Consider the following 27,253-nt stretch of genomic DNA (forward strand, 5'->3'; position numbering starts at 1 on the left):
TTCTCCCCCTCCTCTTCCTTGTCAGCAGCACTTTTCCAGGGCTCATGAAGACTAGGCCAGGTGCCTGGCATTGGCTGTCACTGAAGGCACTCCTTATGACAGTGCTGAGGCCAGGTCATGGCGACATTATGAAGCCCTACTAGGCATTAGGCGGCTTCCGTTTGAACTGCAGCTTCCCGCTCTGACCCTCTGCATCCTCCTCTGTGAGGTGGACATGGGGATGTGTCTGTCACAGTGTTGTGAGCCTCAGGGAGCTTGCGTGTGTGAGCTCCATTTGTCACATCAGGCTCCACATCACTCATCTAGATTTCACAGCACTGAGTACTAAACTGGAGCAGAGCCCAGGCTGACTTGTCCCAAGCTGTTGACTTGCTCTGTTGACTCGCTCTCCCATCAGCCTGTTTGCTGACATCTTGTGGCAGGGCTCACCTCTGCAGATGGTGGTCAACATCTGGCGTCATTGCTCCAGATACTTTTCTACATACCAGATGCTGGTTTCCCAGGAAACACCTTCAGAAGGGTGACCACCTTCTGATGGGGTGAACCAGGCTGCCCTGAGAAGGAGAATTGAGTCTCTGTAGAGTTGGGGGGCAGCTGCTAAGAGCCACAGCCAAGTGATATGATGCATGGCATTTTTGGTTAAAAGGTGACCCAGCTAGCCATTGAGATGATATGATTATGTTAATATTTGCATTCATATGGATATTGGACTCCTGCTGTTCACCTGGGCCTGCTACAGACTCCTGGAGAGTTCCCATTGGTTGGGGAAGTGCAGTAGGAGGGAATTCCGGGGGAGGAACTTCCTCTGGGGTTCCGGGAGAACACCGAGTGAGTGGTCGGCAATCTTCCTGGGCGCATACGGGGCATTAGCGGCAGTTTCAAAAAATAAAGTTTGTTCCTTCTTGAGTGGCTCGTGATTTTGTGCCCAGCCAGACTGCGGCAGGCAGCCTTTCTAAGAGAGGGACCCACAGGCAGAGAGCCACTGGAGCTTGCCAGGCAGTGAAGGGGAAGGGCACGGAGACTACTCTCCTGTGGGATCTAGGTCAAGTTCAAGGTTCCTGGGATGGAGTTTGCCTAGTGGGTTTGATTGTCATTAAACTGCCTACCCTTGCTAACAATGCTTTGCATTTTCCTTGTTTCTAGTGTGGAATCATTTATTGGCTATTTGGTGGTGCTGTGAGGAATATTGGAAGCCCCAGACATGTCACTCAATGGCTGCAGCCACTCAAGGTATGGCGTGCACCTGAGCAGGGAGCTTCTTCTATGAAGAGCCTCCAATATCTATAGTAGTTAGGGATGTGTGAGTGTCTTAAGAAAAAGAAAATAAAAGAACATTTGGGTCAGCAAAATTCTTGTTCCAAATGGGAATTTCAAGAGTATCTTCTTTTTTAAAAAATAAATTTTTAGTTGTCAATAGACCTTTATTTTATTTATTTATATGCAATGCTGAGAATTGAACCCAGTGCCTTACACGTTTGGCAAGTGCTCTGCCTCTGTGTTACCACCCCTGCACTCTTATCTTAAATACTGTGCTGATTCTGCCATCTTGGTAAGCTCACGTTAGGTGTCATTACCTCTCCCTTTGTCACCAACATTCTGATGGTCTGAGGTCTGCAGCTGAGGCTCTGACCAGCTAGTCACCTTCTCACATCTGCTGAACTGCAGGAGCAACAATACACCGGGATGTTTGCAATGACCGAGAGGGGCCACGGGAGCAATGTGAGAGGGATCCAGACGGAGGCCACCTTTGACCTTGTGGCTCAGGTGAAGAGTCTGTACCATGTTCCATGGTTCAGGGCAGCGGGTGACCTGAGCCCAACTTTATGGTGTGAAGAGACTAGTTCTGCAGAGTCGTCGGATGGGTGAACTGGGCAGGCCTGAGGACACAGGACTGAGTCTGTGGAGTTGGGGGGCCTCTGCAGGAGACAGACCTTGCACAGAGAGCTTGCCAGGTAGCTAAGGGAAGGGCATGGAGACTCGTCACACTTGGGACCCTGCTCTGTGGCTGAGGAACTCGGATTCAGAACAAGCGTCTATGTGTTTAGGTGGAGGTGGACACAAGCTCAGCCTCCCTGAGCCTGATGCCATGCGACACCACGCACCTCGCTCGCACTCACCGGCTACCCTGTGGAACAGCTCCACAGGGACAGCCCTACAGCTTCTCTGCCCTTCCCAGCAGCTTCAGGTGGAGGACGCTCAGAGCCGTGTGTGTTTGCTACTCTCTAATGCTGGAGCATCCTCAGTGCCGGGCTTCCTTACCAGGAGTCAAGTCCTCCAGGATGGCACAGTGGTTCTCAGTGCCTGTGAGGGGTCCAGGAACCCCCGTGGATGCCCAAATCCATGGATGCTCGAGTCCCTTAGAGAAATGGTATTGCGGAGAACCCATGCACATGTTCCCGTGTAGTTTGAGTCATCCCTAGGGTACTCATGATACCTAATACCATGCAAATGTTGTGCAGAGTTGCTAAAATGCATTGCTTAGGGAACAGTAGTAAGAAAAATGTCCATGGATGTTCAGAATAGACACAATTAAAAATATTTTCAAGCCAGAGTCGGTAGAACCCAAGGATTTGGAGGGCCAACTGTATCAAGCAATGTTCTCATGGTCACCTGTGGCCACAGGAGGCTGCACAAAACAGTCTTTCTCTACTTTTACTGAATGTGAAGAACTCTGATATTTTCCCTTCTGCTTGTTTCTCCTCTCCCTTTATTGTTTTTTTTTTTTTTTTTTTGTTATTCTGTCTTTCCCTTTTCTTCTTAATAGTGAAATGAATATTTTGGTGAAGACTCTCTATATCAATCTGATCAATCTGTGTCTCCATCCTGGGTCACAGCCTGCAGTGTGAGTCCCCACTTTGTAGAGGCCCCCTCTTTAGCAACTGCTCCCCCTGAATAAAGAAAACAACTATTTACTTATTTCACCCATTTTTATAGTTTCTTATTTGATATTGGGTATCCTGAAGGACTACTTGAAGGGAGCATTACATCTTGAAGTTCTTTCTACAAGTGAGCCTTTGTAAACCTGCGTGTGTAGGCCTGTGTGTGAGCACAGTGTGGGCGTGGCACAGGTGTCCATCTCTCAGCCTGTTCCTTTTTTCCCTAAGCATGTCTTTCTGAACCTGGACTTTTGTCTGCAGAGTTTTCTTGACCACAAATGCTACTTGGTTCTCCTCTTTTGTTTTGGTTTGGTGCTGGGGATTGAACATCCACAGCCTGTTTTATTTCTTATTTAGGGACAGGGTCTCACTAAGTTGCTTAGGGCCTTGCTAAGTTGCTGAGGCTGGCCATGAACTTGTGATCCTCCTGCCTCAGCCTCCCAAGCCCCTGAGATGACAGGTGTGCACCACAGTGCCTGGCCCACAAGTGCTGCTTGGAAGTGGCCACCATGTAGGATGATATCCAGGCGATAGCTGTATGGAGGGTGCTCTGCTTTCCCTCCCCCTGAAGTTCATTCTTTGCAGTAGCCAGTGATGTCCAAGGTCATGGGAAGAGCAGGAGCGAGTGCTGCTATTCAGAGAGCACCTGGCTTTGCAGTGCTGTGTCCAGCTGCCTCTGCAGGGTGCTCTGTGTTCTGTCCAGCACCCGTCCCTCAGTCATGACGTTCAGAGGCTCCCGTCCATGGAGCATGCATGTGCTAAGGTGACTCTAAGCACTCTGTGTCTCATTGTGTCGAATGTCCTACAATCATATAGAAAGGTAGTGTTGTCCCTGTCTCACAGATGGGGAAACTGAGGCTCAGGGGGCTTCAGGAACTGACTAGGGTCATGCAGTTAACAAGAGAGTCTCAGATGCTGGCTGGACTGCGCTTCACAGTGTGGCTTCTGCTGGTGACGGCTCACTGACCTACATCTTTTTGGTTTTGGCCAATTTCTTCCTTCCCCAAGTAGCAGTATCCAGGTCACCTTGCTGTCATTAATGGGGGAGGAAAACCACCCACAATTGTTATTTATTTGTTTCTCTTTACAATTATTTTTTCCCAAAAAAAACAATTTCCTGCATTGGTCCCATTTTCCCAACGCAGCATAAATGACCTTGCTACCTGGTGACTTCAGCAGCTGCCACTTTGTGACAGGGGAATTTTGGAGTCGCAGTTATGACGTGGAGATTCTGGTGTGCGCTCATCTCCAAGGGAAGAGTACAGCCCGTCTCAGACGCACCCCACTGGCAGCTGGTGTGGCAGAGGGTGGCTTTCGCCCTTCTTTGGGTCTCGTTCCTCCTTCGTTTCCCTTCTGAAATGCCAGGCCACGCCAGGAGCCTCCCTCCCTCCAGGACCAGGGAAGGTCTCATGTTCTGGTAACTCACTCCTATGAGTTGGTTCTTCTGTTTGTTTATTTATTTATTTAGTTTTTTGGGGGTGTGTGTGGATGGGCTAGTGGTATGGACAGTTAAGAGGTAAGAGAGAATTTTATTTTTACTGGCAAAAATAAATGAGGTTATGAGCTCTCTGACCAAAGCAGTTATTTATTTTTTATTTTTTATATTTTTAGTGCTTGGCCATTTTGCTGGCCTTCAACAAATAGTTACACTAGCAACCGGCACACATGGTGTGTGTTATTTAGACCCAGTTTTAACGCCAGCATTTTGGCTGATGTAAATTTTCCACATTAAGCATCTTGCCAGAAGTGACAAACCTCCTTCCCGGGGTGTGCCAGATGTTTATGGGGACGGTGGCCTCCTGCCCTCTTCCCCGTCCCACCAGACCTTCTCTGCCAGGCCAGGGTTTCCTCTGCTCCTTCCCTTACTCCCCCACGGGCAGGTACCCCCACCACACAGGTTGCTTTGCCAATCTTCCCACTGCACCCGGCCTTGCACCTCTTCTTTGTGAGGACTCCTGGCTGGCCAGATAAGACAAGGGCAGCCTCCAGAGACTTTTCTTGAAAAGACTCAGCTTGTCCATTTATGTTTCTGAAAAGCTCTTGCACATGTTAGAAGTTTCCCCGTACAAACCGATGTCAGAGAGTGTTTTCTTAGGCCTCAAGACTGTGTTTCTTGGCCTGAGGCAAAGTGCAGTCTATATACTTAATAATCTGAAATCTGAGATCATCTTTGCGTGATCAATAACTTGTCAGTTTAGTTTAGTCCTCTTCAGTATTGTCAGCTCCAATTATATGTGCAGTTTCCCCCTCTGTCACTTCCCCTGGGCTCCCTGACCCATTGCAGGAGCTCTGTGCCCAAAGCTGACAGTGTGGCTCTCTCCTTGGCGAGAGATTGGAAGGTGACCCATGTGGCGAGCAAGGCTGGGGAAGGCCAGGGGCGAAGGGCGGCATTTCCACGGGGATCCCTGTTCAGGTTTCCAGAGTTGGAAACAGAAGACTGAGTTCTGTGCAGAAGTTGAAAACAAAATGCCTGCGTTTCCTCCCTGCCTCGTCCCAGTGACACTGGTGCTAGAATCGTGGCCAGGTCATGGTGGCAGACTGCATGGCATGTTCTAAGATCCTTTTCCTCATGATGTGGAGAGAGACCCGTTGATGGGTGCTTCTGTTTTAAGGTCTTGGGTGTGAGAAGCTTTTGGGCAACATTTGCTTATGTTATTCATAGGCCAGAAAAATGGCTGAGCAGGTTCTGGACCCATCTATCCAAAGGTTTTAATGATTTCTTTTTCATAAAAATAAAATTGTTCAGGCTGCTATTCTAAGCAATGGAGGGACTAGGTCAAGGTTGCCTGTGTATCTGGTCTGCACCCAGGCACAGTGTTGGCCTCCGGTTAGCTGGTTAGGTGCTGTTCAAACAAAGGCCCATGCCAGGGATGCAGAGACAGCCCAGGCCTGTGAACAGTAGAGGGCAGAGAACCAAGAGCCTTGCCCAGAAGGGATAGGACAAGATGAAACACGCAGATGTGGGGCTTGGAACAACCCATCCAGGGCCCCGATCATTGGATGTTTCCTTCTTTCATCGGGACCTCCCAGGTGGGGTGTTGGATTATTTTATTCAAAAGTTAAAACCTCAGTAGGAAGTAGTCTAGAGAGAGAGAGACACTGATCACTGAGGAAGGATAAACCATACTTTAAAACCAGGCAGGCTCGGCTTGATGGTATCAGAAAGAGAGATCAGGAAGGGTGAGGGATAAAACCTGGGCACTTGCTGTGCTGGGGGGGTCATGCCCTGAAAACTCACCTTGCTGAGTCTGAGCGCTGGCACAGCTGATGGCCTTGGCTTCACCAGGTGGAAGTGTCCGAGTGGGTCTGTTGTCATAGTGTTCTCTGTGTTGAGCCCAGGAGCTAAAATGGGCCATGTGAGGGAACACTCCGTGGCTTCCTCTCTCTCTCTGCAGGAGTTCGTAATCCACACACCGTGTGAAAACGCCCAGAAGATGTACATCGGGAACGCCATGTGTGGGAACTACGCAGCCGTCTTTGCCCAGCTCATCATCAACGGAAGTTCACAAGGTTTGTCACTGACATGGGAGCCAGAGGATTTGCTGTACTGTCTCTCTTTCCCAGTGAGTACTTTACATGGAACACCACTTTGCAGGGCTGTTTCTATCTTCAGGACCAACATCATCTCCTGAGTGGAAATGATGATGAATTTATCCTTATGTTCTGATGTTATTCCCTTCTGCATGCAGTGCACAGTGCAGAACTAAAGGAATTCTGGGATCAAAAGAATTTCATCCCATCCCAGGAAGTGCGTCAAACTTTACTCACATCTTTTGGGAGTTTCCTAAGGGTCTCTGTTGCCTCCCTCAGGGCCCCACTGTTTCATCGTTCCCATCCGGGATGAGAATGGAGGCTTGTACCCAGGAGTGACAGCTATTGATATGATGCACAAGGAAGGTGAGTCCCAGAGAAGGCAGACCAAACCAGCCTCATCCCTCCCAGCTTCTTGAATTTCCTAGTAGCAAGTCAGCTACTGGACACTGTCCATCTTCTCTGTCCCTTTTAGACTTGGGCACTCGGAGGGCAGGCTCTGTGCTCTCTCTCTCTCCCCCTTAGCCCACTGTGGTGTTCATGCCCACAGGCCCTTGATGACGTCTGAGACTGGCACAGAGCATTAGTCTGCTAAGGCTAAGCAGGGGCTTCAGCGCCAGCAATTTAGCATCTCACGGTCCTAGAGACCAGAGGCCTAAGATCAAGGGCAGTGAGGGAAGGGTCTGACCCAGGATTCTCCTTGGCTGGGAAATGATCATCTTCATGCTAACATCCCTGTGCATGTGCCTGTCTCCGAATTTCCCCTTCTTATAAGGACACCACTGTTTACATTAGGGCCACCCTGTTGACCTCTTTTTAACCTGGTTGCCTCTGTATGAACTCTCTCCACTAAGGTCACGTTTATAGGGCTTAGGGCTTCATAATATGGATGGGGGAGCACAGTTCAACCTTAACACTCAGTGAGACCACACTGCGGCCATGGCCATCTTTGGCCAAGGACCAGCCAAAGCCAAAGAAAGAAGTGTGAGGGGCTTGGTTGTGGCTCAGTGGTAGAGTGCTTGCCTAGCATGTGTGAGGCACTGGTTCAATATCGGCACCATGTAAAAATGAACTAATAAAGTAAAAGTATTGTGTTCACCTACAACTAAAAAATTTTAAAAAAGAAAGGAGTATGAGAGTGAAAAAAAAAAAACAAGAGAAGAGAGTGGGGAGAGAAGAGGGAGAAGGACATCCCTGGGGGAAGGACAGAGTTTCATCTCCAAGGGAGCAAAACTAACCATTCCCACAGAGGCAGGGCTGGGCTGCAGGTGGGTTTGCTAGGTTGGGTTTGCTGGGTGACTGGGCCCTGGCTGGCCCTGGCCCCTGGAAAGGACCTTGTGCATCATGTGTTGCAGAGAGCAGAGAGTGGGCCGAGCTCTTAAAAGGTCTCTCCAGACATTGAAAACACTGGCAACTGCGGAAGGTCAGCCTGGTTTCCTTGTAAGCTCCAAAATGTACCGTGTCCTTGTCAAGGGGTGAGGTTCGAATAAAATCTTTTATGAAAGAAGGCATTTTTGCCTCTGGATTAAATCTCCCTAAGATTTTTTTTTGAGCAACACATAGACCCTAGCGTCTGACCACAGGTGCCATTAGGAAGTAGGTCTGGCAGACTGTAGGACACTGCCCCCCTCCCGTGTCCTTGTGGCCATTTTCCTTGTCTTGTGGCATTTGCTTTCATCAGTTCCCCCTGCACGCTGAAGATGAGGCCCTGGAGGCAGGAGCCCTGTGGTTCTGCTCTCCTGGGAGAGCAAGCTGGCCCGCCATCTTGCCTTCCTGTCCTTTCCTTGCCTAGAACTCTCCCTTTGAGAACCACGGTTACTTCTGGAAGGTTCTGGTGGGGACCTGCCCGCAGCCTAAGCCTCGGAGCTGGCAGGCTGCGCAGAAGGAAGAGCACACTCACTGTCCTCTGTACTTGCGGGGGAGTGGGCTGAGTGGGCTCAGGAGACAGACAGACAGACCACATCCTCACCCCTCAGCCCCAACCCAGAGCATCAACACTTCTAGAGCAAAGGCTTGGGAAAGGGCAGGGCCAACATGGCTGATGCCTGAATTCCCTGCAGCTGCGTTCATTTCTGTTCTCCAGGTCTGCACGGTGTGGATAACGGGATCTTAATCTTCAACAAGGTTCGGGTACCCAGGGAGAACCTGCTGGATAAGTGAGTGGTTTTCTTCTCAGCAACTCTGCAGATGCTTGCTTTTCTCCCAAGCGAGGCCTGTCTTCCCCCAGCCTCCCTGACAAGCTATCGATCACTCACTGGAAAAGGCAAAGAAACAAATAGAAATAAATGAAAATGATCCAACTTGCTGTTGCCCAGATACAATGATTGTCACACTCCAATGTGTCTCTCTGGACTTTCTAACACGTCAACAGATCTAGAGAGATATGTCAGATTTTACCAAATGAAATTTTTACCAAATGAGGATGCTGTCTTTTTTTAAGACTTATAATTTCCATTTAACATTATTTTACAAATATTTTAATGTAACAATAAACACACTTAGGCATTATCATTTTTAACAACACTATGCAGTCTGTTAAATAAATGGTCTGTAAGTTTTGTCATCGAATCCCTTATTGTTGGGCACTTAGATTGTTCCATTCCCCCCTTCGTGCACTGATTGTTGCTGTCCCATCCTTTGTGGGTTGTGAGCGTTCAGGCATTGTCCTTCCGCTTGGGAGGCTGTTAAGACCACTGCTTCCTGGAGAGATGAGTTCAAGGTGCTGACTTCCCAGTACCTCACAGTGAGGTCAAGGTGAATTCAACAGTGAGCTGAAGGCTGCTTTCTCAGGTGCATTCTAGGGATGAAGGTTCAGGGGTTGGTTAATGATGCTTCCTCCACCCCCAGAGGCTGGAAGCACCAATTACTTTTAACTTTCTCAGCAGAATTTTCCTTATCCTATGAAAGTCCTGAGCCACCCTCATATTTGGGTCTCTGACAAAGCCAACAGTCGGTGTGTGGATAAGCAGCTGTCTCCCTGGCTGCCTGTGGATTTTCCTTGAACACTTTACTCCTTTTTGCTGCCTGCTAGTTCTTGTCTGCAGATAAATATGGTAGTAGATGCCAAAAGTTTAAGAAAATTGTGTGGGAAACAAACTTAGAAGAAGCAAATTTTGTTTGCTCTCTGCCATGAACTGGGAGGAAATAGAATGGAGACAACTAAAGAATCATTGCAGTTATACTGGTGGATACCTAAGACCCCCAGATCCTCTCAGGGGCCACCAGTGCCCATGACAGCAGGTCTAAGGACCACCAGCATCCCCAGGAGGTGTCCGTACATCTCCAGGCCCCTGTCAGCACCACCCCACATTGGAGGACGGGGAGGAGGGAAGATCCCTGTGTCCCACCACTCTGATGAGATCTTGGTGGCTTGGCCCATCCTCCAGAGGCCGGGCAGTGTCTTAGAGATCAGAAAGGCTAACTTCACAAGAAAGAAAAATGATCATGAGCTACAGTATTTGTAGAAGATATGAGGATTTATAGTCTTTCTTTGATAAGCAATATTTGAATTTAACATAATTTTATAGGTATTTAAAATGCCCCTAAATGCTATCAGACAGCGTGTGGCAAGAGTTTGAGTTTTGAGGAGGAGACCCACATTTGGGTTCTTGGTTTATCACTTGTTAAAAAGTGGGCCAGTAAATAGATGTATGGAATCAGTACAATCCCTATCAAAATCCCAGATTTGTTTTGCAGGAATTGAAAAATTGATTCTAAAATTCGTAAGAAAATATAAGAAGTCCAGAATAGTCAAAACAATATTGATCAGTCAAAAATAGGAGGACTCACTTATGATGGGAAAACAGTACAGTGCCATTGTCATCAAGACTGGTATTTTGAACAATGGAAGAAAGAGTCTTAAAATATTTCCTCACATTTATGGCCAATTAATATTCACGTAGGGTGCCAAAACTATTTAATGAGGAGAGAAAAGTCTTCAGCAACTGGTACTGGTACAACTGGATACCAGATGCAAAAGCATGAGTTGAAGCCCTACCTCACACCATATCCAGAAGTTGACTCAAAATGGTCACATACCTAAATGTAAGAGTTAAAACTACACAACTCTTAAAAGAGATCACAGGTGTGAATTTTTGTGATCTTGGTTCAGGGGAATGACACTGGAAGGATAGCTCACCAAACAATAAATAAATAAATTTATTAAAAATTAAAAAATAAATTAGACTTCATTAAAATTTTTTTAAAAAAGACTCTTGTATATCAAAGTGCACTATGAAGAAAGCAGAAAACAATCTAGAGAATAGGGGAAAATATTTGTAAAATATTTCATTAGGACATAGTATACAGAATATAAAAATAACTATTATAATTAAATAATAGAATGACAAATAACCCAATTAAAAAGCATGCAAACATCTGAAAAGACATTTCTCCAAAAAATGCATATAAAGTACTAATAATGGAAAAATGCTCAACATCATTGTCATCAGAAGAATGTGAATCAAAATCATGATGAAATACCATCCACAGCACTAGGATGGCTATGGTAAAAGAGACAGATGACACTAAGTGTTGGTGAGGATGCGGGGAAGCAAAACCATCATGCCTGACTGGCAGTGATGTAATGTTTTGTCATAGGTTTGGAAAAATCATTTGGCAGCTCCTCAGTAGTTTCACAGTTATCAGATGACCCAGCAGTTCTATCCTTACATATGTATAAAAACATTGTTAACATGATACTAAAAAAATAGATGTGTACACAAACATTCATAACATCATTATTCATAATAGCCCCAAAGTGGAAATAACCCACATATCCATCAATTTCTGAATGGATAAACCAAATCTGATAAATGCTCACAATGAAATATTGTGCAGCCATAAAAAACAATGAAGGACTGATACATGCTACAACATAGATAAACCTTGGAAACATGCTAAGAAGCCAGACACAGAAACCGCATGTTATATGAGTCTGTTTATGTGAAATCTTGAGAATAAGCAACTCCAGAGAGATATAAAGTCGATTAAGGGATACCAGGGACTGAAAGGTGGAGAGTTTGGAGACTGACTGCTATTGGTATGATGTTTCTTTTCTGGGGATAAAATGTTTTGGAACTGGATAGTAGTGCTGGTTGTACAGCTTTGTGAATACTCTGTTGAACACTTTAAAGGAATGAATTTTATGGGGTGTGAATTATATCTCCTAAAAAAGTGGGCCAGGTTGTACACGCAGTCTCTGGTATGGTTAAATGATGGTGGTATCATGCCTCTTTTTCTCAGGGGCCATTGCTGGGCTGCAGGTTGGTGGTGGCTGAAAACCTGCCCTTGTCTCCATGGTCAGCCTTTCTCAGACTCTCCTGGGAGTCCCTCAGAGGTGGGGATTCACACAGATGGACTCATATAATGTGGGGTCTTTGTGTCTGGATTTTTTCAAGCTTCACCTATATTGTAGCATGTGTCAGTGCTCAATTTCTTTTTATGACCCCAAATATTTAGTGGTATGTCTACACCATATTTTGCTTGTCCTTTCAGCAGCTGATGGACACTTGGGTTGTTTCCTCTTTGGGGCTATTATGCATGATTGTCCTATGAGTCCAGCCTTTCACGAACCTCCTGAAAAGGCCCGCCCCCTCACCCCAAGCTTACTCTGCTCTTGTTCTCATGAGGGAAGTTCTCATGCAAATCGGTGCACTTCCTGGGCATAAGGGAGTCACCCAACTGCACCTCTAGAGCTGCCAAGCCTTCTTCTTTTGTTAACCCACCTTTCTTGTCCATTCTGCTCTCCTCCTTCCCACAGGTTTGGTTCCATGGCCCCAGATGGGCAGTACCACTCACCTATTAAGAACAAGAGTGTGAGATTTAATGCCATGTTGGCCGCGCTGACCCCTTCGAGATTGGCAGTGACTTTCCAAGCTCTGAGCACCATGAAGGTAGTTGATTCTTTTTAATGGACCTCACTGTTCATTCTCTGCTTATTCTGGGGGATGCGTAACAGTGTCAGGAGCGGAGCTTCCTGAGCCCCAGTGGTGTCATGTAGCCGGGATGACTGGTCACACTCTATAGGGAGTCAGTTGGCCACACAGGTCACGTTTTTGTGTCCTTCTCAAGACAGTGTCCCATCCATCCTGAGCTGCTAATCATGGTGGATGGAGCCTGGGCAGTGTGGCCACAGAGCCACAGAAGCTGACCCAAGGAGACTGGGTTGTTCAGGACGAACACACCTGTTTCAGTTTCCTGCAGGTGAAGGTCAGGGTGTCTTAGCTGAGTTCGTGGGGCGTGTGGATCTAAGGGGCTCTTGGGGACAGTCCCTGTCACGTGTTGGAGTCCATGAGGCCAGATCTCCAGAAGCCATCTCTGCCTTTCCTCCCCCGTATTCCTATGTATTGATTTGGAGAGAGCAGCAGGAGAGAAAAGTTCTGGAAGGTTCTTTCTCTCCTCCGCATGGGCCTACACTTCTGTGTTCTGCAGGCCCTTCCGTCTTCGCGTGAGGGAAAGCCCGCTGTGACCTCCCCTGAGCCTAGTGAAGCTGCAAGGAAGACAGGTTCTGCAGGAATATGCCTTTGTGTCTTCAATCCAGCTTTCCCTCCAGAGGAGTGACATTCCTGTAATTCCAGGCCTGACTTCAGTCACACATGTCTGAACTGCAGACAATCTCTCTTCATTCGCTTCTCCTTCGCCTGCCCCGCCCCAGCTTCCCAAGCAGTGCTCCTCCTGCCATTGAATGGTGGAAGCGCACATGCTAGGACGGCCTGCAGCCCGGCGCCCTCCTGTGGCCCCCTCCCATGGCGCCCTCCCGTGGCGCCCATTCCTGTGCTTGTTTTGCAGTGGCTCTTGCAGTGGGCTCAGCTGGGTGTTCTAAAGTCCCCTGTCAGGAACCATCAGACAAACGAGGCCCCGGGAAAGCCTCACAAGGAGGCGTCCAAGACCCAAGGGAAACTGGTTCTTCAGGTCTGTAATAGAAAGTAACAGAAATGCTTTCAGCCATGCTCAGGAAAGAGGGAAGGAGAGAAGGCAGAGGAGTCCAGGGTGGCATCAAAGAGGAGACGGAGGAAGAGCCTGACCCGGGCTTTCTGAAGTTGTCCCCAGCACCCCTGCAGCCCCCAGAGCACACCCTGAGCATCCTGAGGAGAGTACGGACACAGGACAGATGCATGCTTGCTGGTGGTGGCCGCAGAGGCTGCTGGGAGACCCTGTGCCCGACAGGTGTGGAATGGGTGACAGTGTGAGGGTGCTCCTGCTGCCAGAAGCCTGGTGGTTCCCTGAGCTCCGTGTGGGGTCACGTGGCCTATGGTGTGGGCAGTGAGGGCAGGGCAGGGGGCGACCTTCCAGGAGAGTCTTGGTTCTCTATGTCATCAGATCTGGCGCAGTGCGACGGGGATAGCTCCGGGAGAGGAGACCAAGGGGTGATTCTGTGTTTTATTTTTGTGGTCCTGGGGATTGAACCCAGGGGTGCTCTATTGCTGAGTTACATCCCCAGTCCTTTTAAATTTTTTTAAATATTTGTTTTTTTAGTTATAGGTGGACACAGTATCTTTATTTTATTCTTATGTGTTGCTGAGGACCAAACCCAGTACCTCACACATGCTAGGTGAGCGCTCTACCTCTGAGCCTCAGCCCCAGCCCCTTTTTTTATTTTTTATTTTAAGACAAAGTCTCGCTAAGTTGCCCACGCTGGCCTGGAACTTGCCATCCTTCTGCCTCAGCTTTAAGTCATTGAGATCACAGGCAGGTGAGGTTCTTGTTCTCTGTTCCTCTGGACATTATCAGGGGTCAGCACCTGTCCACCCCAAGAGCCATGTGCAGACTGATTCCTCGTTGGGTATTTGACGTGCGTGCTTTGTTTCTGGCAATGGATGGTCATGATCACAATCGTAGTCTCTGAAGTCAGAGATCCCTGGGCTCCAGCCTCGTCCTGCGTGTGACCAGCAGCAGGGCTGTGGGCAGGTCAGTGGTCCTCTCTGAGTCTCACTGTCCTTGTCTTCAGGCGGGCCTTGGGAAGATGGTGAGGCAGGACAAAGGGATGCATACGCATGCTCCACAGCTTGGAGCTGATGGAGACACGTTGGTTGTTGTTGCTCCTGCTGCTGCTGTTGGGAAGGTAGGCGTTGGCAGAGGGAAAGGAATAAATGGCTTTCCCATGAAACACATGCCTTCAATCCTGGCCTTGGTAAGGCATTCTGAAATGTTTTGCAAAGATGCCCAGAAAGAGGGAAGGAGAGAAGAATCCCTTTGATTCCTGGGTATCTAAAGCAGAACACGGTAACTCAGAATTGGCACCTTCTCTGCCCATATCAACCTTTCCACTCAAAGGAATTGCTTAGTGTGTTAGTCAACTTTCTGTTACAGTAACAAAATACCCAAGATAATCAACTTATGAAGAAAAAAGGTTTATTCTGGCTCACAGTTTCAGAGCTTTCAGTTCATGGTCAGTTGGCCTATTGCTTCTGGACTTGTGGAAAGACAGCACATTGTGGGTGGAGAAGAGTCAGAGGAGACTGATCAACTTTTGTCAGCCAGGGTGTAAAGAGAGAGACAGGAAGGGGAAGGGGTCCCAATATCCCTGTCAAGGACATGCCCACAATGGCTTAACTTCCTTCTACTAGGCCCCACCCACCAGAAGTGTCACAGGCTGGTGACCAAGCCTTTGATATGTGGGCCTTTGTAGGCTGTATAAGATCCAGACCACAGCATTGGGGTAAGGGGGAACCTGCCCAGAGCATGGCAGGGAACACACATACCCCGTGTGTTCCAGGCCCTGCCATGTCATCTGGCTGGACAGCAGCCCTGGCGGCTGTGATGTCACCATGCAAGTCTCCATTGAGGAAGGGCTCAGAGGCCTCCTTGGCAGCAACTCCTCCTCCTGTGGCGCAAACAGGTCCCAGATGTTTTCCCAGCTGAAACCTAAGATGGTCCTGCTGGGTCTGCTCTTGCTAATGAGTGGAAAAACAGATCCCTCTGTCCTACATTCATTCTTGATGTATTAGAAAACTGTCACCGTGGCTCTCCACAGTGACATTCGCTCAAGGTCAAGCATGCCCTGCCTTTCAGGCCTTGCCCAGATGTCTTCTTTTCCACGATTGTCTCTCACCGCCACGGCAGGCCTCCGTCCTCTTGGATTTTCCCTCAAAGGCTCACTGTAATCCCCGTCCTCTAATTTGTGTCCAAAATGCCAGGCCAGATTAAATGATTAGTGAGGACAGGAGGCCAGGGAAATGGAGATGATTGCCGGGAGGGAGGGGCTGGGGGGAGGGAACTGGTGCTGGGTGAGTGGGCGGGGTGGGGAGAAGGGGGAGTGGGAAGTGGAACTCAAGTCTGTCCCTTTGGATTGGTTCTGCACGGAGACAGCACTTTGGCTCATCTTGAGCTGGTCCCCACTTGTAAAGGAGTTTCTCTAAGGGATGCCCTTAGGAGCTGGGTCCCATCCTGGGAGTGTCTGACTTGGCAGCTCTGGGGTGGGGCTAGAGAATCTGCGTTTCTAGCAGGTTCCCAGGTGCCATTGAAGCTGTGGAGGGCTCCTGCTCACCCGTCCCTGGGAAAGGCCTCCAGACTCCCCCTTGACTGCGACTGAGGAGTCCTCCCGAGCCCCTCCCCTCCCCAGCAATCATCTCCGTTTCCTTGGACTCGTGTTCACCGAGAACTCTGCACACAACAAATGGGTGCAGTCGTAAGTGTCTGGCACCATCCCAGCCACCTCGTCCCTAGGATCAAGTCCAAGCTCTCCCCCACCAGCCCCCTCTCCCCACTGACCTTCCCTCCTGCTGTTCCCTGCTTCCTCCACAGGTGGGCATGGCACGAGCTGCTCATTTTCAAATACATTTCAGAGCTCCTGCTGTCTCTTCTTAAAGGCCACAGCCTGCATGTGGTCCCTGTGTCACCTGTGCCCAAGGCGTCACACACCTCTTGCAACCTTTACTTCAGTTACAACCAGCTGGTGTTTGTTAAAGTCACCTTGAAGATTAGAGCATCCCCATGAATTGGGGCGGGGCATGTCACAGTGCAGTCCATAACTCTTGGCCACCCTCATGTGACTGTATTTGGAGACTGTGTATATAGAGAGGTAACTAAGATGCAATGAATAGGGGTAGGGTCCTGATTTGATAAGACTTGCATGGTGTCTGTGAAGAGGAGACACCAGAGATCTCAGTCCCCATGCACCCAGAGGAAAGGCCACACGAGGACAAAGTGAGAAGGTGGTCCTCTAAACGCCTGGAAGATAGACCTCATCAGAAACTAACCTGCTGGCACCTTGACCTTGGGTCTCTAACCTTCAGAACTGTGAGAAAATGAATTTCTGCGTTTTGAACACTTGGTCTGGATGGCCGCTGGAGCAGAATGACATACTGCAAAAAGTCTCGAACTGCCAGTATAAGCCAGGTTAGGATAGACCCCCAGGGGGCGTTCAAGACAGCAGCCAGTGGAGCTGGGGTCCTCTTTCTTACCTCATTCCAGAGCCCAGGGCTGAGCCAGGCAGAGGAGTGCCCAGTAAAGCTGCCAGCTGAGTCCAGTGGAGTGGAGTTGGCCTGCATGGAAATAGTTGGCAAGTCCTACCCCCTCCAGACGCCATTGGGAGGCCACAGAGCGCCAGCCTCCCTGGGCTTGCACCTGCCTCTGTGCGACCTCCAAGAGCATCTCCACTTCTCTGGAAATAGAGCTGCTGTTAGACTGCAGGGACGTCATGTGAAGGGTTTGCAGGAGGGTCTACGGGCACCAAGCCCTTGACGCCTGCCCTGCTGGGATCACAAGGCCTGCAGAAGCCTACCTACTCAAGCTCAGGCAGACCGCTGGCTAAAATCACCTCCGAGGTTCTGAGGGTGACAAATAGGATTTGTAACTCAGGCTCACCCCTTGGCAGAAGCTGCCTAGAGCTGAGGTGAGTTATGAGGCTGAGCAGGGTGTGGGGCAGCAGCCGTGGGTGAGCAGTGTTGGCCCTGAGTGGGGGCTGGGGACCGCAGGGCCCACACCACTTGGCCATCCTCCTGGGGTTCTGTGAAGGGCATGTGTCTTAGAGAAGGGTGGAGAGACTGATGGCAATCTTCAAGTCATACAAGGTTGCCGTATGCAAGATGGCGGTGTTTCTGCAGCCTCCTGGAGCTGACGGGAGCGCAGAGGGAAGACTGGTTTCAGGAGGGACTCTTGGGACCTCTTGGAATGTGCCACAGGTGTACAGCCTGTCCTGAGCACTGCTGGGCATGAGTGCAGGGTCCCGGGAAAGTGCAAAGTCCACTTTTTCAGGGGGTCTCTGGCCTCTCTGGGTAGGGATTTGACAGTACTCTGGAATGACTTTGCCAAGGCTGTTTGACTGGATGCTAGTTCACAGTGGATCAGAACCGAAAGGAGGTCAGGTGTGCAGGGCTCCTGAGCCTGAGGTGGTTAGTCTCAGGCCAGGGAGGGCCTTGCAACCCCCAGGAGAGCACTGGAGCAATCACTCGGCTTGTGTCACACTGGCAGGCACAGCAGGCGCTGATGCCATTCCAGGATGTCCCAGTGCCGATGTTCTCACTGTAGTGCTGGCCACAGTGCTGTGTGCTGCAGTCACCAGCCAGGGATGAAGCTGGTCAGCTGGTATCAGAGTGTGGCATCCCATCTGTCCTGATGGCTGTGAATCAGGTGCTGTGATATGTTCCCCTGAGCCAAGGAGCACTCAGCTCCCTCAAATTAGTAATTACAGTTTTTATGACCACCATTACAAAACTTTCAGGGTTTTGTATATTTTCTTCTTGCTGTGAGGCCATCTACTTCTATTTTTCCTGGAATCACTTTGTGTTCATTTCTTCTTGTAACTTAAATTGATCTCATTCTTACCATTACTAACAGGATATTCAGTGGGGCAAGGATTGTATCTTTTTATTCAGCCTCAGGGCAGGGTCTCTTAGAGCATGCTGTGGAAGTCTTTTTACTCCCTCTTCTACCCACCCACCCATCCATGCCTTCATCCATCCATCCATCCACCCACCCACCCACCCATCCATGCATTCATCCATCCATGCACCCATCCATGCATCCATCCATTCATTCATCCACTCACGCATTCATCCATCTACCTTTTCATCCACTTACCCATCCATCCACACAGCCATCCACTCATCCATGCCTCCATCTACCCAACCATTCCACTACAAAGACTCTGAACACAAAGATCAATTAACATATGAGTTAGTAGTTAATGGAGGAAGCTGTGGAACATTTTAGAAAAGAGTAGTTACCTACAGACACCACAGTTTAGACACCTCCACCCATCAGGCCTGTATGTGGGACAGGCCAGAGATAATCCCCATCCACCAGAGCCTGGTCTCTTCCAGTAGTAAAGGGCAGATTAAGCAGCATCTCTGAGGTCTTGCACACAGGAGGGCTCAGTGCAGGGACGGCCTCCAGCGGGCCAGCAGGAGTGGAAACCTTCCAACCATGAGCGTGTATGGCTTGGCATGATGGAGCACAGAGTGGGGAGGCCATGGGTTCCTAGTGCACAGTCCAGAGAAGGCAAGCTCCTACACCCGGTGTGAGTTTGGCTGAAGTTGCCAGGGCAGAGTTCAGTGGCACTCATTTGCTTGGCACTGTTGGCCTGGCAGGTCCCTGGCATGTGTCTTCACAGAGCTGTGTTGGAGAGTGGAGCTCAGGCCTGTCTCCGTCACGCTGAGTATGCTTTGAGGCAGGGCCGCTCTGTTCATCTCCTTCTGCTCAGGCCGCTGCTGCCCCTTCAGCGTCCTCACACAAACAAATGTGGGGAGCAGAAGATCCAGACTTGCTCAGCTGTTGGAAAGCTGGATGGAATGAGGCTCCCTCCTTGGCCGCTGGGAGTATGGAGTTTCCTTCTCTGTTGTGGAAACTTCCCAGAACTGACCACCAGGGGGCGGCAAATACCAACCTGCTGCCCACGTCTTTTGACATTTTTGTATTTACTTTCCGTGTGTCAGAAGCTGCTGGGATTTTGCTGTTGCCAGTTTATTTAGCTCCTTATCAGTTACAAGTGCTGCTTTTTAAAAAGTGGACAATGAAAGAACGAGGTTCACCAGCTGAGTAATTGTTAGGCTCAAGACCAAGATGGTAAATAAGATGTGGAGTTATTTTAATGACTCTTCAGGGCAGAATTTGACTCATAAATGTCTCTTAAAAAAACATAAGCTTGCAGCATTTTGGGTGGATATGAAAATGGTTAAATATTTTTGTGGTGTTTCTATGGAAGCTGTTTACGTTTGTAACAACTGAAATTTAAACATTTGTCTTTTTAAAAGATTTATCTACTGCCCTGTCCCCCAAAGACCAAGGAGCAGAGATGAGTACAACCAGAGATAAGTAGCACATGGCATGAGGATTTGAAATAGATGCTTGGAAGGCTTCCATTTTGGACTTGTTTCAATTCTGAGTGCATGTTGACTGTCTTCCTCTTAGCACTGTGGAAGTGGGTGACCTGGAACAGGGGTGTGTCCTCCAGAGACAGGGGCGGATCCATGTAACAGGAAACCACAGCTAGGTGGATCCAGGTAAGAGGAAGCCACAGCTAAGCGGGGAGGGCTCCAGGATCACACCTGCAGGAGGGGACAGGGTGGGGAGTAGGGAGGACACCCCACACGGAGAGACGTCATAAAGAGATAGCGGGCAATATTTCTTGGTTGGAAGGGACTTCAGAGATCAGGGTCCAGAGCATGTCTTTTTTTTGTGGGGGAAGCTAGGGGATGGAACCAAGGGCCTCACACTTGCAAGGCGCATGCTCTACCACTAAGCTCACCGCAGCCCCACTGTGTGTCTTAGAGAAAGAGTTCTAAGTGAGGTCGGTGGGGCTCTGCAGGGCAGCCTAGAGTTGGCATCCACCCTGTTCCTACTGAGTAGGGTATCTGGGTCACATTCACAGAGGGACAGCCTGGGAGCACAGGGTGGGTAGGGGTTTTCTGTGCTGAAGGAAAGGAAAGTCCTTGGGCATTCCTCCTTGTTTGATGTGGCCTGAGAACGTTAGATGCTTGTGACTGTGGCAACGTTTCAAGGAACGCCGCTCCCTTTGACTGAGTCAGCAGAGGCATTGGGACCCCAGCGTCCTGAGGCCCGGGTTGTAGGCAGGGCAGCTGGGAGGGAGGTTGTGCAGCTGCCTCTGAGTGCCCCGTGTGTCCTTCTTGGTAGGGGGCCGGCCTTCCTGGGCTCTAGCAGCTGGCTCGCCTGGCACGGGTAGAAAGGGTCCCGGGCTGCAGCTCAGAGGAGCTTCACTGCCCTTTGGAGGCCCAAGAGCTGCCTCTGGGGATCATGGTCTGCAAGGTCAGCTTGGATGGTTGATGGCTGGCCCATCGTCATCCTCAGCAGCTTTCCTGCCTGAAATTTGATTTTCCACAGAGGATGTGTCCTTGTGAAGATCACCGTCCCTCTCCTTCACTCCATTCCTTTGTCCCTTCCTTTAGTAGATCACATAAATTGATCCACTCATTTGTATTGAGTGCTTCCTATTAAGGGACCATGGTTTCAGCATTTCACACATAATTACCCATTTGATCGCCTCAGTGGTCCTGTGAGATGGGTGCTTTCTTGACTCCCACTTTGTAGATGAGGAAGCAGAGACATAGGAAGATATAACAGTTGGCCCAGATCTGCAGGGCTCACACTCCAGCAGTCTGGCTCTGGGGCCCGGCCCATGCCCAACACCAGGATGGCTTCTGTGGTCCTCAAGCAGGAGGTCTTTGAGGGTCCTGTGCCAGTCCTGATCCCTGGTGCTCCTAGACCGCCTAGTATTTGCTTTGGTTAACCGAACCAAACCCAAAATTTAAAAAACGTGGTGTCCACACTGGAAAACATGGAGATTCCACCCAAACTGGGATTTGGCAGAAGCCAAATGGTGAGTGGCCGGGCTGGAATCCAGGCCTCCTTCCCCACTGGGACCTGGGACCTGATTTAGTTTTTAGTGGCACTGCCAACTTTGCCTGGCAGCTCTCCGTCCCTGTGGCCCTGAGCATCTCTGGGCTGGCAGCAGGATGGGGGGAGGCGGGTTGTTCCAGCCTTCATATTGATGTTCTTTATGGGAAAAAGACCATTATGATGGACGTTTATTGTGGCCAGGGGAATTTTATTTTATTTTTTTTGGCTCAAGCCAATGGAATGATTTTGAGCATCTCTGCCTACTACAATGAAATTCAATAAGGCAAACAAAGTCTGTACTTGCTTAGATAAATTTTAAGAAGTAAAGTGGTCCATTTAAATTTACGTCCACAAAGCCCTTATAGTCTCTGAGAAGCAAATGGTTGGTTGTTAAGTATGTGTTCTACATTTCTTGATTTATTAACTTTAGACATTTCTGCCTCTCTGCTGTGACAGATGAGAATCTAGGCACACAACATCCTGCCTTTACCTCTTGTTTCACTTTTTTCCCCTTCACAATTTTTGATGTTTACATTATTAATTTTAATTCTCCCAAGAACTAATGGGTTAGTTATAAATATCCTGGACCTCCATTTCCCATCCTAACCACTTCATATCTTGACTCCTTGCCTCTCCACTTCTGTCTGTGGAACCATTCATTTGTATGCTGTCAAGACTGAAGCATTTAAAAATATTTTCTAGGACCATCATCTAGCTTTTGGACCTTTGATTATATTATTAACGCCAGTCTTGTTCACGGTTCCATGTAGTCTGTGAGGCTCATATTTCTACTCTATATACCAAGTGTCAAAACACCGTTACAGTTTTGAAGAACAACACTATTCCTAGCTTCTAGGTCAAATGGAATCACTTTTCTCATACTCTGCGAATTACTCAAAAGCCTGTCATGTTTTTGTTAGCTTGATATTTAGATAATTGTATTTTGTAATTGTATTTTTGTTTTTGATTTCTCCTGGAATTTTAAATTGCCTTTCTTTTTTCTTGTTAGGAGAAAAAAATATATGTCTTCAACACCATAACAATAGTGTCTTCTAGCTTCTGATTCTTTTTGCCTGTTATATGGAATCCATCCATTATTCTCATTGAAGATCTAATGGTGCCCACTGATTTTTTTATTTTAATCTTGACTAATTATATCTGATGTGATCTATAGCAATCATCATCTAAGTATTTTTCTTTTGCAAGATTTTTTGAAGTAAAAAAAACTTTTCCAAATCCTCTAGTATCTTTTTGATTGGGTTTTCTCTGGTTTTATTGTGATATGTATAGAAGTAATATTTGTGGAAGGGTGTGTGGATGATAATGTTTTGATTCCTTGTATGTCTGAAATGTTCTGCATTTTGCCTTCACATTTGATTGACATTTTAGCTGAGACTTTTAACTTGAAAATAATTTTCTTTCAGGGTGTTGCTCCATTATCTTCTTGCATTAGATCCACTCAAGGAAAATCCTGTTTTCCTCTGTTGTTACCTGAAAGTTATCTCTGCAAGCTATTTGTATGAATTTTTCTTTTTTCTTTCTTTCTTTCTTTCTTTATTTTATTTTATTGGTTGTTCAAAACATTACAAAGATTGCAAAATCACATTGGTTACACATCCACATTTTTACATAATGCCATATTAGTAACTGTTGTATTCTGCTACCTTTCCTATCCTCTACTATCCCCCTTCCCCTCCCCTCACATCTTCTCTCTCTACCCCATCTACTGTAATTCATTTCTCTCCTTGTTTTTTTTCCCCATTTCCCTCACAACCTCTTATATGTAATTTTATATAACATTGAGGGTCTCCTTCCATTTCCATGCAATTTCCCTTTTCTCTCCCTTTCCCTCCTACCTCATGTCTCTGTTTAATGTTAATCTTTTCCTCCTGCTCTTCCTCCCTGCTCTGTTCTTAGTTGCTCTCATTATATCAAAGAAGACATTTGGCATTTGTTTTTTAGGGATTGGCTAGCTTCACTTAACATAATCTGCTCTAGTGCCATCCATTTCCCTGCAAATTCCATGATTTTGTCATTTTTTAGTGCTGCGTAGTACTCCATTCTGTATAAATGCCACATTTTTTTTATCCATTCATCTATTGAAGGGCATCTGGGTTGGTTCCACAGTCTAGCTATTGTGAATTGTGCTGCTATGAACATTGATGTGGCAGTATCCCTGTAGTACGCTCTTTTAAGTTCTTCAGGGAATAGTCGGAGAAGGGCAATAGCTGTGTCAAATGGTGGTTCCATTCCCAGCTTTCCCAGGAATCTCCATACTGCTTTCCAAATTGGCCTCACCAATTTGCAGTCCCACCAGCAATGTACAAGTGTACCCTTTTCCCCACATCCTCGCCAGCACTTGTTGTTTGACTTCAGAATGGCTGCCAATCTTACTGGAGTGAGATGGTATCTTAGGGTGGTTTTGATTTGCATTTCTCTGACTGCTAGAGATGGTGAGCATTTTTTCATGTACTTGTTGATTGATTGTATGTCCTCCTCTGAGAAGTGTCTGTTCAGGTCTTTGGCCCCTTTGTTGATTAGGTTATTTGTTATCTTATTGTCTAATTTTTTGAGTTCTTTGTATACTCTGGATATTAGGGCTCTATCTGAAGTGTGAGGAGTAAAAAATTGTTCCCATGATGTAGTCTCCCTGTTTACCTCTCTTATTGTTTCTTTTGCTGAGAAAAAACTTTTTAGTTTAAGTAAGTCCCATTTGTTGATTCTTGTTATTAACTCTTGTGCTATGGGTGTCCTATTAAGGAATTTGGAGCCCAACCCCACAATATGTAGATCGGAGCCGACCTTTTCTTCTATCAGATGCATACTCTCTGATTTGATATCAAGGTTCTTGATCCATTTTGAGTTAACCTTTGTGCATGGTGAGAGAAAGGGATTCAGTTTCATTTTGATGCATATGGATTTCCAGTTTTCCCAGCACCATTTGTTGAAGATGCTATCCTTCCTCCATTGCATGCTTTTAGCCCCTTTATCGAATATAAGATAGTTGTAATTTTGTGGATTGGTTTCTGTATCCTCTATTCTATACCATTGGTCCACCTGCCTGTTTTGGTACCAGTACCATGCTGTTTTTGTTACTATTCCTCTGTAGTACAGTTTGAAATCTGGTGTTGCTACACCTCCTGATTCACACTTCCTGCTTAGAATTGCTTTTGCTATTCTGGGTCTTTTATTTTTCCATATGAATTTCATAATTGCTTTATCTATTTCTATAAGATATGCCATTGGGATTTTGATTGGCATTGCATTAAACCTATAGAGAACTTTTGGTAATATCGCCATTTTGATGATGTTAGTTCTGCCTATCCATGAACAGGGTATATTTTTCCATCTTCTAAGATCTTCTATTTCTCTCTTTAGGGTTATGTAGTTTTCATTGTATAAATCTTTCACCTCTTTTGTTAGGTTGATTCCCAAGTTTTTTTTTTTTTTGAGGATATTGTGAATAGGGTGGTTTTCCTCATTTCCAGTTCAGAAGATTTGTCGCTAATATACAGGAATGCCTTTGATTTATGCGTGTTGATTTTATATCCTGCCACTTTGCTGAATTCATTTATTAGCTCTAGTAGTTTCTTTGTAGACCCTTTTGTGTCTTCTAGGTATAGGATCATATCATCTGCAAATAGTGATAATTTAAATTCTTCTTTTCCTATCTTAATGCCTTTAATTTCTTTTGTCTGTCTAATTGCTCTGGCCAGTATTTCGAGAACTATATTGAATAGAAGTGGTGAGAGAGGGCATCCCTGTCATGTTCCAGATTTTAGAGGGAATGCCTTCAGTTTTTCTCCATTTAGAATGATGCTAGCCTGAGCCTTAGCATATATAGCTTTTATAATGTTGAGATAAGTTCCTGTTATCCCTAGTTTTTCTAATGTTTTGAACATAAAGGGATGCTGTACTTTGTTGAATGCTTTTTCTGCATCTATCGAGATGATCATATGGTTCTTATCTTTAAGTCTATTGATGTGATGAATAAAGTTTATTGATTTCCGTATATTGAACCAGCCTTGCATCCCAGGGATGAATCCTACTTGATCATGATGCACAATCTTTTTGATATGTTTTTGTATACGATTTGCCAGAATTTTATTGAGGATTTTTGCATCTAAATTCATTAGGGATATTGGTCTTTAGTTTTCTTTCTTTGAGGTGTCTTTATCTGGTTTGGGGATCAGGGTGATATTGGCCTCATAGAATGAATTTGGAAGTTCTCCCTCTTTTTCTATCTCCTGAAATAGATTGTGGAGTATTGGTATTAGTTCTTCGTTAAAGTTCTTGTAAAACTCTGCTGTATATCCCATCCGGTCCTGGACTTTTCTTGGTTGCTAGTTTTTTGATGGCTTCTTCTATTTCCTCACTTGGTATTGGTCTGTTTAGGTTGTTTATATCTTCCTGACTCAATCTGGGTAGTTCATATGTCTTAAGGAAATTATCAATGCCTTCACTATCTTCTATTTTATTAGAGTATAGGGTTTCAAAATAATTTCTAATTATCTTCTGTATTTCTGAATTGTCTGTTGTGATGTTGCCTGTTTCATCTCGTAAGCTAGTAATTTGGGTTCTCTCTCTTCTTCTCTTTGTTAGCGTGGCTAGTGGTCTATCAATCTTATTTATTTTTTCAAAGAACCAACTTTTAGTTTTATCAATTTTTTTGATTGTTTCTTTTGTTTTGATTTCATTTATTTCAGCTCTAATTTTAATTATTTTTTGCCTTCTACTGTATTTGCTGCTGATTTGTTCTTCTTTTTCTAAGGCTTCGAGGTGTAGTGTGAGGTCATTTATTTGTTGGCTTTTCCTTCTTTTAAGGAATGAACTCCATGAAATGAATTTTCCTCTTAGTACTGCTTTCATAGTGTCCTAGAGATTTCGATATGTTGTGTCTGAGTTTTCATTTACCTCTAAGAATTTTTTAATTTCCTCTTTGATGTCTTCTGTAACCCTTTGTTCATTCAGTAGCATATTGTTTAATCTCCATGTGATGTAGGATTTTTCCTTTCTCATTTTATTATTGATTTCCAATTTCATTTCATTATGATCAGATAAAATGCATGGTAGTATCTCAACTCCTTTGTAATTGCTAAGATTTGCCCTGTAACATAATATATGGTCTATTTTTTAGAAGGATCCATGTGCTGCTGAAAAGAAAGTGTATCCGCTTGATGTTGGGTGGTATACTCTGTATATATCAATTAAGTCTAAATTATTAATTGTATTATTGAGCTCTATGGTTTCTTTATTCAACTTTTGTTTGGAAGATCTGTCCAGTGGTGAGAGAGGTGTGTTAAAATCTCCCATGATTGGATAGACAGAACTAACATCATCAAAATGGCGATATTACCAAAAGTTCTCTATAGGTTTAATGCAATGCCAATCAAAATCCCAACGGCATTTCTTGTAGAAATAGAGAAAGCAATCATGAAATTCATATGGAAAAATAAAAGACCCAGAATAGCAAAAACAATGCAAAGCAGGAAGTGTGAATCAGGCGGTATAGCAATACCACAAATTCACACCCACACACACAAAGCCACCTCCTTCCCCCAAGAAGGGAAGGAGGTGGACTTCAAACTATACTACAGAGAAATAGTAACAAAAACAGCATGGTACTGGTACCAAAACAGGTGGGTGGACCAATGGTACAGAATAGAGGACACAGAAACCAATCCACAAAACTACAACTATCTTATATTTGATAAAGGGGCTAAAAGCATGCAATGGAGGAAGGATAGCATCTTCAACAAATGGTGCTGGGAAAACTGGAAATCCATATGCATCAAAATGAAACTGAATCCCTTTCTCTCACCATGCACAAAAGTTAACACAAATTGGATAGAGGAGCTTGATATCAAATCAGAGACACTGAGTCTGATAGAAGAAAAAGTTGGCTACGATCTATATACTGTGGGGTCGGGCTCCAAATTCCTCAATAGGACACCCATAGCACAAGAGTTAATAACTAGAATCAACAAATGGGACTTATTCAAACTAAAAAGTTTTTTCTCAGCAAAAGAAACAATAAGAGAGGTAAATAG

General features: G+C 46.4%; 1 pseudogene across 1 annotated transcript in view; it reads left to right on the forward strand.

Annotated features, from left to right (window-relative positions):
- Positions 1 to 27,253, forward strand: part of LOC144371895 (acyl-coenzyme A oxidase-like protein) — a 275,541-nt pseudogene that overhangs the window by 21,159 nt on the left and 227,129 nt on the right. Inside the window, exons 3-8 of the transcript XR_013431978.1 lie at positions 1,144 to 1,230; positions 1,666 to 1,764; positions 6,272 to 6,386; positions 6,687 to 6,773; positions 8,491 to 8,563; positions 12,169 to 12,304. The product of XR_013431978.1 is annotated as an acyl-coenzyme A oxidase-like protein (transcript). The remainder of the gene's footprint in view (positions 1 to 1,143; positions 1,231 to 1,665; positions 1,765 to 6,271; positions 6,387 to 6,686; positions 6,774 to 8,490; positions 8,564 to 12,168; positions 12,305 to 27,253) is intronic.

This window comes from Ictidomys tridecemlineatus, chromosome Y (genome assembly GCF_052094955.1).
Source record: "Ictidomys tridecemlineatus isolate mIctTri1 chromosome Y, mIctTri1.hap1, whole genome shotgun sequence".
Classification (NCBI taxonomy): Eukaryota; Metazoa; Chordata; class Mammalia; order Rodentia; family Sciuridae; genus Ictidomys; species Ictidomys tridecemlineatus.